Here is a 12,480-nt window from a genome sequence, read left to right as displayed (position 1 = left end):
TCTTATTTTGTCAATTAGGAACATTCAGCACCCACCCGCTATCAAGGCAGCTGCCTATCATGTCATGCCCTACCTGCACAGGTGTGCTGGCTACTCAAATGATCCAATTAAGGAGGCCATTTAGTCAGCAGCAGCAGAAGTCCTGTGCCTGGACGCTCCAACAGGGGCCAGACACAAGCAGAAGCAGAAGCAGCAGAAGCAGCAGCAGCACCACCTTTTGTTTTTTGGCTGCAGCAGCAGCAAGGCCCACAGGGCTGGCTAGCTGGCTAGCCAGCAAGCAGGTAGCAATGAAAGTAGGAATCTTTCTTTTTAACCCTGTAAGGGGGTGGTGCACTGTACCCGAAGATACTGCCATATCGGGTCAATGCATAGGGCGACGGAAGCAAGCTTCGAAATCGGCCCCCGTTCTCAAAAATCCATTTAATATATGGTCCCCAGATAGGGGACGTATCAGATATTAAACTGATAAGAACAGATACTACACTTGATCTTAGCCAAAAGGCCGAGAAGCGATAACCGTGAAAGGGGCGGGCCCAACAAGGTCCCCTTCATGGGCACTATCACTGCTTGCTGTCAGGGAGGCTGCCAGACAATTTTCCATGCACACTCTGGGCTGGGGGGCAGTCAACCACCAGTACACACAGCAGAACCTAAACCCATACCATTATTGCTAAGCAGCAAGACAGGGGCCCATTGCACTCCCACGGGGCCTTTTTAAATGCAATCCATAACCCGGATTTGCCAGGAACCCTTCTTACTCCTCCTACTTGCATGTGACACTGGGCTTAGGATCTGCATAGGAAACACACACACAAGCACACACCTACCTTTGTTGCCTGCAGATGCCTCCTTGGCTGTCCCCAAACGGTATCAAACCAACACCCACGGGAAGCTGTAAGCATAGAGGACATGCCTGCACCCCATTGGACTTACCTGTGTGGGTTAAATCCGGGTTATTTGACAACCTATGGCGGTGATGGTTCTGCTCAGGCAGAGCAGTGCTGATGCTCCTCATAAAGCTGTCGCTGCTGTGAAGGTTCTAGGTGACATCACAAATCCCTTTGGTTACATACACAACAAAGCTGGGTTGTTGTTGTTTACACTCTGCAAGGCCTGTGGAAGTGAGTGACATCATAGCACTGTAGTTCTGAGGGTTCAAGATGGATGCAACAATCTCCTGTTGCTTCTATGAAGGCCGTAATAGACGACATCACCAAACAGCTCCATAGTCACATACACAGCAAAGGAGAGATGTTGTTTACACCTAGTGATGTCAGTGGTATTGAGTGACATCACAGCACAGTGCTAAGGCTCCTGGGCCTGGACACAGCAGCGGCTGCAATATCTCAACGGAGAATACGTTTATATCTATGTGTGTGTGTGCGCATATATATATATATATATATATATATATATATATATATATATTTCTCCGCCGAAATCACTTTTAAACCCATTTCCACCTTTTTTTCCCTTCTCTTCCTCTTACTTTTTTTTCACGTTTTTTTACGTTTTTCTCCTTTTCGCCTCTTTTCTGGGCGTATTATTCTTCTTTTTCTTCTTTTTTTTCGTCTAATGCATACCCCATCAGTGCAGCAATGCTTATTCAATACCGCCAGCAGATGGAGACACTGGGGGATAATTTTCTAAGGATTTATACTGATTTTTCCTGTCTGAATTTGTCGCACAGAAAGTTGCAGGCCAAATATGTGTGACATTTCTGCGACTTTAGCTTCTAGAGCATTTTTACAACATTATACATAGGTGCTGAATACATAAAAAGCGACTGTTCAGCGACAGACAAGTCGCATCGGCTGAAAGTAGGCCAGAATGTCAGTCCATGTTGGAGCAGGTTTAGATACAGTCTAAAGCATAGATCTCAAAGTCTGTGCACAGAATTTAGCAAGGGCCTCGCACCTTCTGATGCATCAGGTAGGTGCACAATAGCATAGCCTAACCCTCTGTACTTTGGTCTATATTGATGCGGGACATAGACAGCCAGCTGATGACCAATCCATTAGTGCAATGGATGGCTGGAAGCATTTGTCTTTGCCTTTGCAATACCACAGAAGCAATGCATGGTCAATGTACAGCAATGACACACCTGTGTGAACAGCCAGGAGACCCCCCCCCCCCCCCCCCATGTTATGTTACATAGTTACATAGTTAGTACGGTCGAAAAAAGACATATGTCCATCACGTTCAACCAGGGAATTAAGGGGTAGGGGTGTGGCGCGATATTGGGGAAGGGATGAGATTTTATATTTCTTCATAAGCATTAATCTTATTTTGTCAATTAGGAACATTCAGCACCCACCCGCTATCAAGGCAGCTGCCTATCATGTCATGCCCTACCTGCACAGGTGCGCTGGCTACTCAAATGATCCAATTAAGGAGGCCATTTAGTCAGCAGCAGCAGAAGTCCTGTGCCTGGACGCTCCAACAGGGGCCAGACACAAGCAGAAGCAGCAGAAGCAGCAGCAGCACCACCTTTTGTTTTTTGGCTGCAGCAGCAGCAAGGCCCACAGGGCTGGCTAGCTGGCTAGCCAGCAAGCAGGTAGCAATGAAAGTAGGAATCTTTCTTTTTAACCCTGTAAGGGGGTGGTGCACTGTACCCGAAGATACTGCCATATCGGGTCAATGCATAGGGCGACGGAAGCAAGCTTCGAAATCGGCCCCCGTTCTCAAAAATCCATTTAATATATGGTCCCCAGATAGGGGACGTATCAGATATTAAACTGATAAGAACAGATACTACACTTGATCTTAGCCAAAAGGCCGAGAAGCGATAACCGTGAAAGGGGCGGGCCCAACAAGGTCCCCTTCATGGGCACTATCACTGCTTGCTGTCAGGGAGGCTGCCAGACAATTTTCCATGCACACTCTGGGCTGGGGGGCAGTCAACCACCAGTACACACAGCAGAACCTAAACCCATACCATTATTGCTAAGCAGCAAGACAGGGGCCCATTGCACTCCCACGGGGCCTTTTTAAATGCAATCCATAACCCGGATTTGCCAGGAACCCTTCTTACTCCTCCTACTTGCATGTGACACTGGGCTTAGGATCTGCATAGGAAACACACACACAAGCACACACCTACCTTTGTTGCCTGCAGATGCCTCCTTGGCTGTCCCCAAACGGTATCAAACCAACACCCACGGGAAGCTGTAAGCATAGAGGACATGCCTGCACCCCATTGGACTTACCTGTGTGGGTTAAATCCGGGTTATTTGACAACCTATGGCGGTGATGGTTCTGCTCAGGCAGAGCAGTGCTGATGCTCCTCATAAAGCTGTCGCTGCTGTGAAGGTTCTAGGTGACATCACAAATCCCTTTGGTTACATACACAACAAAGCTGGGTTGTTGTTGTTTACACTCTGCAAGGCCTGTGGAAGTGAGTGACATCATAGCACTGTAGTTCTGAGGGTTCAAGATGGATGCAACAATCTCCTGTTGCTTCTATGAAGGCCGTAATAGACGACATCACCAAACAGCTCCATAGTCACATACACAGCAAAGGAGAGATGTTGTTTACACCTAGTGATGTCAGTGGTATTGAGTGACATCACAGCACAGTGCTAAGGCTCCTGGGCCTGGACACAGCAGCGGCTGCAATATCTCAACGGAGAATACGTTTATATCTATGTGTGTGTGTGCGCATATATATATATATATATATATATATATATATATATATATATATATTTCTCCGCCGAAATCACTTTTAAACCCATTTCCACCTTTTTTTCTCTTCTCTTCCTCTTACTTTTTTTTCACGTTTTTTAACGTTTTTCTCCTTTTCGCCTCTTTTCTGGGCGTATTATTCTTCTTTTTCTTCTTTTTTTTCGTCTAATGCATACCCCATCAGTGCAGCAATGCTTATTCAATACCGCCAGCAGATGGAGACACTGGGGGATAATTTTCTAAGGATTTATACTGATTTTTCCTGTCTGAATTTGTCGCACAGAAAGTTGCAGGCCAAATATGTGTGACATTTCTGCGACTTTAGCTTCTAGAGCATTTTTACAACATTATACATAGGTGCTGAATACATAAAAAGCGACTGTTCAGCGACAGACAAGTCGCATCGGCTGAAAGTAGGCCAGAATGTCAGTCCATGTTGGAGCAGGTTTAGATACAGTCTAAAGCATAGATCTCAAAGTCTGTGCACAGAATTTAGCAAGGGCCTCGCACCTTCTGATGCATCAGGTAGGTGCACAATAGCATAGCCTAACCCTCTGTACTTTGGTCTATATTGATGCGGGACATAGACAGCCAGCTGATGACCAATCCATTAGTGCAATGGATGGCTGGAAGCATTTGTCTTTGCCTTTGCAATACCACAGAAGCAATGCATGGTCAATGTACAGCAATGACACACCTGTGTGAACAGCCAGGAGACCCCCCCCCCCCCCCCCCCATGTTATGTTACATAGTTAGTACGGTCGAAAAAAGACATATGTCCATCACGTTCAACCAGGGAATTAAGGGGTAGGGGTGTGGCGCGATATTGGGGAAGGGATGAGATTTTATATTTCTTCATAAGCATTAATCTTATTTTGTCAATTAGGAACATTCAGCACCCACCCGCTATCAAGGCAGCTGCCTATCATGTCATGCCCTACCTGCACAGGTGTGCTGGCTACTCAAATGATCCAATTAAGGAGGCCATTTAGTCAGCAGCAGCAGAAGTCCTGTGCCTGGACGCTCCAACAGGGGCCAGACACAAGCAGAAGCAGAAGCAGCAGAAGCAGCAGCAGCACCACCTTTTGTTTTTTGGCTGCAGCAGCAGCAAGGCCCACAGGGCTGGCTAGCTGGCTAGCCAGCAAGCAGGTAGCAATGAAAGTAGGAATCTTTCTTTTTAACCCTGTAAGGGGGTGGTGCACTGTACCCGAAGATACTGCCATATCGGGTCAATGCATAGGGCGACGGAAGCAAGCTTCGAAATCGGCCCCCGTTCTCAAAAATCCATTTAATATATGGTCCCCAGATAGGGGACGTATCAGATATTAAACTGATAAGAACAGATACTACACTTGATCTTAGCCAAAAGGCCGAGAAGCGATAACCGTGAAAGGGGCGGGCCCAACAAGGTCCCCTTCATGGGCACTATCACTGCTTGCTGTCAGGGAGGCTGCCAGACAATTTTCCATGCACACTCTGGGCTGGGGGGCAGTCAACCACCAGTACACACAGCAGAACCTAAACCCATACCATTATTGCTAAGCAGCAAGACAGGGGCCCATTGCACTCCCACGGGGCCTTTTTAAATGCAATCCATAACCCGGATTTGCCAGGAACCCTTCTTACTCCTCCTACTTGCATGTGACACTGGGCTTAGGATCTGCATAGGAAACACACACACAAGCACACACCTACCTTTGTTGCCTGCAGATGCCTCCTTGGCTGTCCCCAAACGGTATCAAACCAACACCCACGGGAAGCTGTAAGCATAGAGGACATGCCTGCACCCCATTGGACTTACCTGTGTGGGTTAAATCCGGGTTATTTGACAACCTATGGCGGTGATGGTTCTGCTCAGGCAGAGCAGTGCTGATGCTCCTCATAAAGCTGTCGCTGCTGTGAAGGTTCTAGGTGACATCACAATCCCTATGGTTACATACACAACAAAGCTGGGTTGTTGTTGTTTACACTCTGCAAGGCCTGTGGAAGTGAGTGACATCATAGCACTGTAGTTCTGAGGGTTCAAGATGGATGCAACAATCTCCTGTTGCTTCTATGAAGGCCGTAATAGACGACATCACCAAACAGCTCCATAGTCACATACACAGCAAAGGAGAGATGTTGTTTACACCTAGTGATGTCAGTGGTATTGAGTGACATCACAGCACAGTGCTAAGGCTCCTGGGCCTGGACACAGCAGCGGCTGCAATATCTCAACGGAGAATACGTTTATATCTATGTGTGTGTGTGCGCATATATATATATATATATATATATATATATATATATATATATATATATATTTCTCCGCCGAAATCACTTTTAAACCCATTTCCACCTTTTTTTCCCTTCTCTTCCTCTTACTTTTTTTTCACGTTTTTTTACGTTTTTCTCCTTTTCGCCTCTTTTCTGGGCGTATTATTCTTCTTTTTCTTCTTTTTTTTCGTCTAATGCATACCCCATCAGTGCAGCAATGCTTATTCAATACCGCCAGCAGATGGAGACACTGGGGGATAATTTTCTAAGGATTTATACTGATTTTTCCTGTCTGAATTTGTCGCACAGAAAGTTGCAGGCCAAATATGTGTGACATTTCTGCGACTTTAGCTTCTAGAGCATTTTTACAACATTATACATAGGTGCTGAATACATAAAAAGCGACTGTTCAGCGACAGACAAGTCGCATCGGCTGAAAGTAGGCCAGAATGTCAGTCCATGTTGGAGCAGGTTTAGATACAGTCTAAAGCATAGATCTCAAAGTCTGTGCACAGAATTTAGCAAGGGCCTCGCACCTTCTGATGCATCAGGTAGGTGCACAATAGCATAGCCTAACCCTCTGTACTTTGGTCTATATTGATGCGGGACATAGACAGCCAGCTGATGACCAATCCATTAGTGCAATGGATGGCTGGAAGCATTTGTCTTTGCCTTTGCAATACCACAGAAGCAATGCATGGTCAATGTACAGCAATGACACACCTGTGTGAACAGCCAGGAGACCCCCCCCCCCCCCCCCCCATGTTATGTTACATAGTTACATAGTTAGTACGGTCGAAAAAAGACATATGTCCATCACGTTCAACCAGGGAATTAAGGGGTAGGGGTGTGGCGCGATATTGGGGAAGGGATGAGATTTTATATTTCTTCATAAGCATTAATCTTATTTTGTCAATTAGGAACATTCAGCACCCACCCGCTATCAAGGCAGCTGCCTATCATGTCATGCCCTACCTGCACAGGTGTGCTGGCTACTCAAATGATCCAATTAAGGAGGCCATTTAGTCAGCAGCAGCAGAAGTCCTGTGCCTGGACGCTCCAACAGGGGCCAGACACAAGCAGAAGCAGAAGCAGCAGAAGCAGCAGCAGCACCACCTTTTGTTTTTTGGCTGCAGCAGCAGCAAGGCCCACAGGGCTGGCTAGCTGGCTAGCCAGCAAGCAGGTAGCAATGAAAGTAGGAATCTTTCTTTTTAACCCTGTAAGGGGGTGGTGCACTGTACCCGAAGATACTGCCATATCGGGTCAATGCATAGGGCGACGGAAGCAAGCTTCGAAATCGGCCCCCGTTCTCAAAAATCCATTTAATATATGGTCCCCAGATAGGGGACGTATCAGATATTAAACTGATAAGAACAGATACTACACTTGATCTTAGCCAAAAGGCCGAGAAGCGATAACCGTGAAAGGGGCGGGCCCAACAAGGTCCCCTTCATGGGCACTATCACTGCTTGCTGTCAGGGAGGCTGCCAGACAATTTTCCATGCACACTCTGGGCTGGGGGGCAGTCAACCACCAGTACACACAGCAGAACCTAAACCCATACCATTATTGCTAAGCAGCAAGACAGGGGCCCATTGCACTCCCACGGGGCCTTTTTAAATGCAATCCATAACCCGGATTTGCCAGGAACCCTTCTTACTCCTCCTACTTGCATGTGACACTGGGCTTAGGATCTGCATAGGAAACACACACACAAGCACACACCTACCTTTGTTGCCTGCAGATGCCTCCTTGGCTGTCCCCAAACGGTATCAAACCAACACCCACGGGAAGCTGTAAGCATAGAGGACATGCCTGCACCCCATTGGACTTACCTGTGTGGGTTAAATCCGGGTTATTTGACAACCTATGGCGGTGATGGTTCTGCTCAGGCAGAGCAGTGCTGATGCTCCTCATAAAGCTGTCGCTGCTGTGAAGGTTCTAGGTGACATCACAAATCCCTTTGGTTACATACACAACAAAGCTGGGTTGTTGTTGTTTACACTCTGCAAGGCCTGTGGAAGTGAGTGACATCATAGCACTGTAGTTCTGAGGGTTCAAGATGGATGCAACAATCTCCTGTTGCTTCTATGAAGGCCGTAATAGACGACATCACCAAACAGCTCCATAGTCACATACACAGCAAAGGAGAGATGTTGTTTACACCTAGTGATGTCAGTGGTATTGAGTGACATCACAGCACAGTGCTAAGGCTCCTGGGCCTGGACACAGCAGCGGCTGCAATATCTCAACGGAGAATACGTTTATATATATGTGTGTGTGTGCGCATATATATATATATATATATATATATATATATATATATATATATATTTCTCCGCCGAAATCACTTTTAAACCCATTTCCACCTTTTTTTCCCTTCTCTTCCTCTTACTTTTTTTTCACGTTTTTTTACGTTTTTCTCCTTTTCGCCTCTTTTCTGGGCGTATTATTCTTCTTTTTCTTCTTTTTTTTCGTCTAATGCATACCCCATCAGTGCAGCAATGCTTATTCAATACCGCCAGCAGATGGAGACACTGGGGGATAATTTTCTAAGGATTTATACTGATTTTTCCTGTCTGAATTTGTCGCACAGAAAGTTGCAGGCCAAATATGTGTGACATTTCTGCGACTTTAGCTTCTAGAGCATTTTTACAACATTATACATAGGTGCTGAATACATAAAAAGCGACTGTTCAGCGACAGACAAGTCGCATCGGCTGAAAGTAGGCCAGAATGTCAGTCCATGTTGGAGCAGGTTTAGATACAGTCTAAAGCATAGATCTCAAAGTCTGTGCACAGAATTTAGCAAGGGCCTCGCACCTTCTGATGCATCAGGTAGGTGCACAATAGCATAGCCTAACCCTCTGTACTTTGGTCTATATTGATGCGGGACATAGACAGCCAGCTGATGACCAATCCATTAGTGCAATGGATGGCTGGAAGCATTTGTCTTTGCCTTTGCAATACCACAGAAGCAATGCATGGTCAATGTACAGCAATGACACACCTGTGTGAACAGCCAGGAGACCCCCCCCCCCCCCCCCCCCCATGTTATGTTACATAGTTACATAGTTAGTACGGTCGAAAAAAGACATATGTCCATCACGTTCAACCAGGGAATTAAGGGGTAGGGGTGTGGCGCGATATTGGGGAAGGGATGAGATTTTATATTTCTTCATAAGCATTAATCTTATTTTGTCAATTAGGAACATTCAGCACCCACCCGCTATCAAGGCAGCTGCCTATCATGTCATGCCCTACCTGCACAGGTGTGCTGGCTACTCAAATGATCCAATTAAGGAGGCCATTTAGTCAGCAGCAGCAGAAGTCCTGTGCCTGGACGCTCCAACAGGGGCCAGACACAAGCAGAAGCAGAAGCAGCAGAAGCAGCAGCAGCACCACCTTTTGTTTTTTGGCTGCAGCAGCAGCAAGGCCCACAGGGCTGGCTAGCTGGCTAGCCAGCAAGCAGGTAGCAATGAAAGTAGGAATCTTTCTTTTTAACCCTGTAAGGGGGTGGTGCACTGTACCCGAAGATACTGCCATATCGGGTCAATGCATAGGGCGACGGAAGCAAGCTTCGAAATCGGCCCCCGTTCTCAAAAATCCATTTAATATATGGTCCCCAGATAGGGGACGTATCAGATATTAAACTGATAAGAACAGATACTACACTTGATCTTAGCCAAAAGGCCGAGAAGCGATAACCGTGAAAGGGGCGGGCCCAACAAGGTCCCCTTCATGGGCACTATCACTGCTTGCTGTCAGGGAGGCTGCCAGACAATTTTCCATGCACACTCTGGGCTGGGGGGCAGTCAACCACCAGTACACACAGCAGAACCTAAACCCATACCATTATTGCTAAGCAGCAAGACAGGGGCCCATTGCACTCCCACGGGGCCTTTTTAAATGCAATCCATAACCCGGATTTGCCAGGAACCCTTCTTACTCCTCCTACTTGCATGTGACACTGGGCTTAGGATCTGCATAGGAAACACACACACAAGCACACACCTACCTTTGTTGCCTGCAGATGCCTCCTTGGCTGTCCCCAAACGGTATCAAACCAACACCCACGGGAAGCTGTAAGCATAGAGGACATGCCTGCACCCCATTGGACTTACCTGTGTGGGTTAAATCCGGGTTATTTGACAACCTATGGCGGTGATGGTTCTGCTCAGGCAGAGCAGTGCTGATGCTCCTCATAAAGCTGTCGCTGCTGTGAAGGTTCTAGGTGACATCACAAATCCCTTTGGTTACATACACAACAAAGCTGGGTTGTTGTTGTTTACACTCTGCAAGGCCTGTGGAAGTGAGTGACATCATAGCACTGTAGTTCTGAGGGTTCAAGATGGATGCAACAATCTCCTGTTGCTTCTATGAAGGCCGTAATAGACGACATCACCAAACAGCTCCATAGTCACATACACAGCAAAGGAGAGATGTTGTTTACACCTAGTGATGTCAGTGGTATTGAGTGACATCACAGCACAGTGCTAAGGCTCCTGGGCCTGGACACAGCAGCGGCTGCAATATCTCAACGGAGAATACGTTTATATCTATGTGTGTGTGTGCGCATATATATATATATATATATATATATATATATATATATATATATATATATTCTCCGCCGAAATCACTTTTAAACCCATTTCCACCTTTTTTTCCCTTCTCTTCCTCTTACTTTTTTTTCACGTTTTTTTACGTTTTTCTCCTTTTCGCCTCTTTTCTGGGCGTATTATTCTTCTTTTTCTTCTTTTTTTTCGTCTAATGCATACCCCATCAGTGCAGCAATGCTTATTCAATACCGCCAGCAGATGGAGACACTGGGGGATAATTTTCTAAGGATTTATACTGATTTTTCCTGTCTGAATTTGTCGCACAGAAAGTTGCAGGCCAAATATGTGTGACATTTCTGCGACTTTAGCTTCTAGAGCATTTTTACAACATTATACATAGGTGCTGAATACATAAAAAGCGACTGTTCAGCGACAGACAAGTCGCATCGGCTGAAAGTAGGCCAGAATGTCAGTCCATGTTGGAGCAGGTTTAGATACAGTCTAAAGCATAGATCTCAAAGTCTGTGCACAGAATTTAGCAAGGGCCTCGCACCTTCTGATGCATCAGGTAGGTGCACAATAGCATAGCCTAACCCTCTGTACTTTGGTCTATATTGATGCGGGACATAGACAGCCAGCTGATGACCAATCCATTAGTGCAATGGATGGCTGGAAGCATTTGTCTTTGCCTTTGCAATACCACAGAAGCAATGCATGGTCAATGTACAGCAATGACACACCTGTGTGAACAGCCAGGAGACCCCCCCCCCCCCCCCCCATGTTATGTTACATAGTTACATAGTTAGTACGGTCGAAAAAAGACATATGTCCATCACGTTCAACCAGGGAATTAAGGGGTAGGGGTGTGGCGCGATATTGGGGAAGGGATGAGATTTTATATTTCTTCATAAGCATTAATCTTATTTTGTCAATTAGGAACATTCAGCACCCACCCGCTATCAAGGCAGCTGCCTATCATGTCATGCCCTACCTGCACAGGTGTGCTGGCTACTCAAATGATCCAATTAAGGAGGCCATTTAGTCAGCAGCAGCAGAAGTCCTGTGCCTGGACGCTCCAACAGGGGCCAGACACAAGCAGAAGCAGAAGCAGCAGAAGCAGCAGCAGCACCACCTTTTGTTTTTTGGCTGCAGCAGCAGCAAGGCCCACAGGGCTGGCTAGCTGGCTAGCCAGCAAGCAGGTAGCAATGAAAGTAGGAATCTTTCTTTTTAACCCTGTAAGGGGGTGGTGCACTGTACCCGAAGATACTGCCATATCGGGTCAATGCATAGGGCGACGGAAGCAAGCTTCGAAATCGGCCCCCGTTCTCAAAAATCCATTTAATATATGGTCCCCAGATAGGGGACGTATCAGATATTAAACTGATAAGAACAGATAAGGTTTCAACAAAATTTTATTCAATAAATAAGAAACCATACAAAATTTAAAATGCAAAATAATAAAAGGTTCACAAAAGTTTTAAAATACAAATAATAAAACCAGTAATAAAAGGAGAAAAAATAAAAATGGCAGGATAAAACATTATACAAATGTCATAAAAACTGATTATATTGTTATTTCGTTCCATAGAGGCAGACACCACATGGATGCTGCCTCGCTGGCCCCCAACTGTTTCTTGTCTCTTAGGTAATAGATGTACATCTCACTCAGGGCCAGCTTTATACAGTTTTTAACATCAATAAAATCATGTTTAAAAAGTAAGATGTTCCTAACTTTCCAGATGGCATTTTTAAAACAATTAATAATCATCCAGCAGATCATCTGCTGTTTAAAATTGGGGCAGTTAAAAAGACCGTAAAAGACACATTCGTGATTAAAATCTTTTAGGCCGCAGGCCCACTTCAAAAGTGGGCCTACCTTCCTCCAAAGCTCCCGTGCAAAAGGGCAGTTCCAAAATATGTGCAGCACCGTTTCGTCCACTCCGCAGCCATCTCTCGGGCACTTGGCTCTCGCCAC

The 12,480-nt window shown here is 45.9% G+C and overlaps 6 non-coding genes across 6 annotated transcripts; all 6 read right to left on the bottom strand.

Annotated features, from left to right (window-relative positions):
- Positions 1-323: 323 nt before the first annotated feature.
- LOC130345473 (U2 spliceosomal RNA) lies at positions 324-514 on the bottom strand. The gene has a single exon (XR_008884188.1). It is a non-coding gene; the product is annotated as a U2 spliceosomal RNA (small nuclear RNA).
- Positions 515-2,599: 2,085 nt separating this feature from the next.
- On the bottom strand, positions 2,600-2,790 carry LOC130345472 (U2 spliceosomal RNA). Its single transcript, XR_008884187.1, has one exon. It is a non-coding gene; the product is annotated as a U2 spliceosomal RNA (small nuclear RNA).
- A 2,088-nt stretch (positions 2,791-4,878) lies between these two features.
- LOC130345471 (U2 spliceosomal RNA) lies at positions 4,879-5,069 on the bottom strand. Its single transcript, XR_008884185.1, has one exon. It is a non-coding gene; the product is annotated as a U2 spliceosomal RNA (small nuclear RNA).
- Positions 5,070-7,168: 2,099 nt separating this feature from the next.
- On the bottom strand, positions 7,169-7,359 carry LOC130345470 (U2 spliceosomal RNA). The gene has a single exon (XR_008884184.1). It is a non-coding gene; the product is annotated as a U2 spliceosomal RNA (small nuclear RNA).
- A 2,098-nt stretch (positions 7,360-9,457) lies between these two features.
- LOC130345469 (U2 spliceosomal RNA) lies at positions 9,458-9,648 on the bottom strand. The gene has a single exon (XR_008884183.1). It is a non-coding gene; the product is annotated as a U2 spliceosomal RNA (small nuclear RNA).
- Positions 9,649-11,746: 2,098 nt separating this feature from the next.
- LOC130345419 (U2 spliceosomal RNA) lies at positions 11,747-11,940 on the bottom strand. The gene has a single exon (XR_008884141.1). It is a non-coding gene; the product is annotated as a U2 spliceosomal RNA (small nuclear RNA).
- Positions 11,941-12,480: the final 540 nt, after the last annotated feature.

This window comes from Hyla sarda, unplaced genomic scaffold (genome assembly GCF_029499605.1).
Source record: "Hyla sarda isolate aHylSar1 unplaced genomic scaffold, aHylSar1.hap1 scaffold_751, whole genome shotgun sequence".
NCBI lineage: Eukaryota > Metazoa > Chordata > Amphibia > Anura > Hylidae > Hyla > Hyla sarda.
Note: the sequence above shows the minus strand (reverse complement) of the source record. Positions and strands in the feature narration are given on the sequence as shown.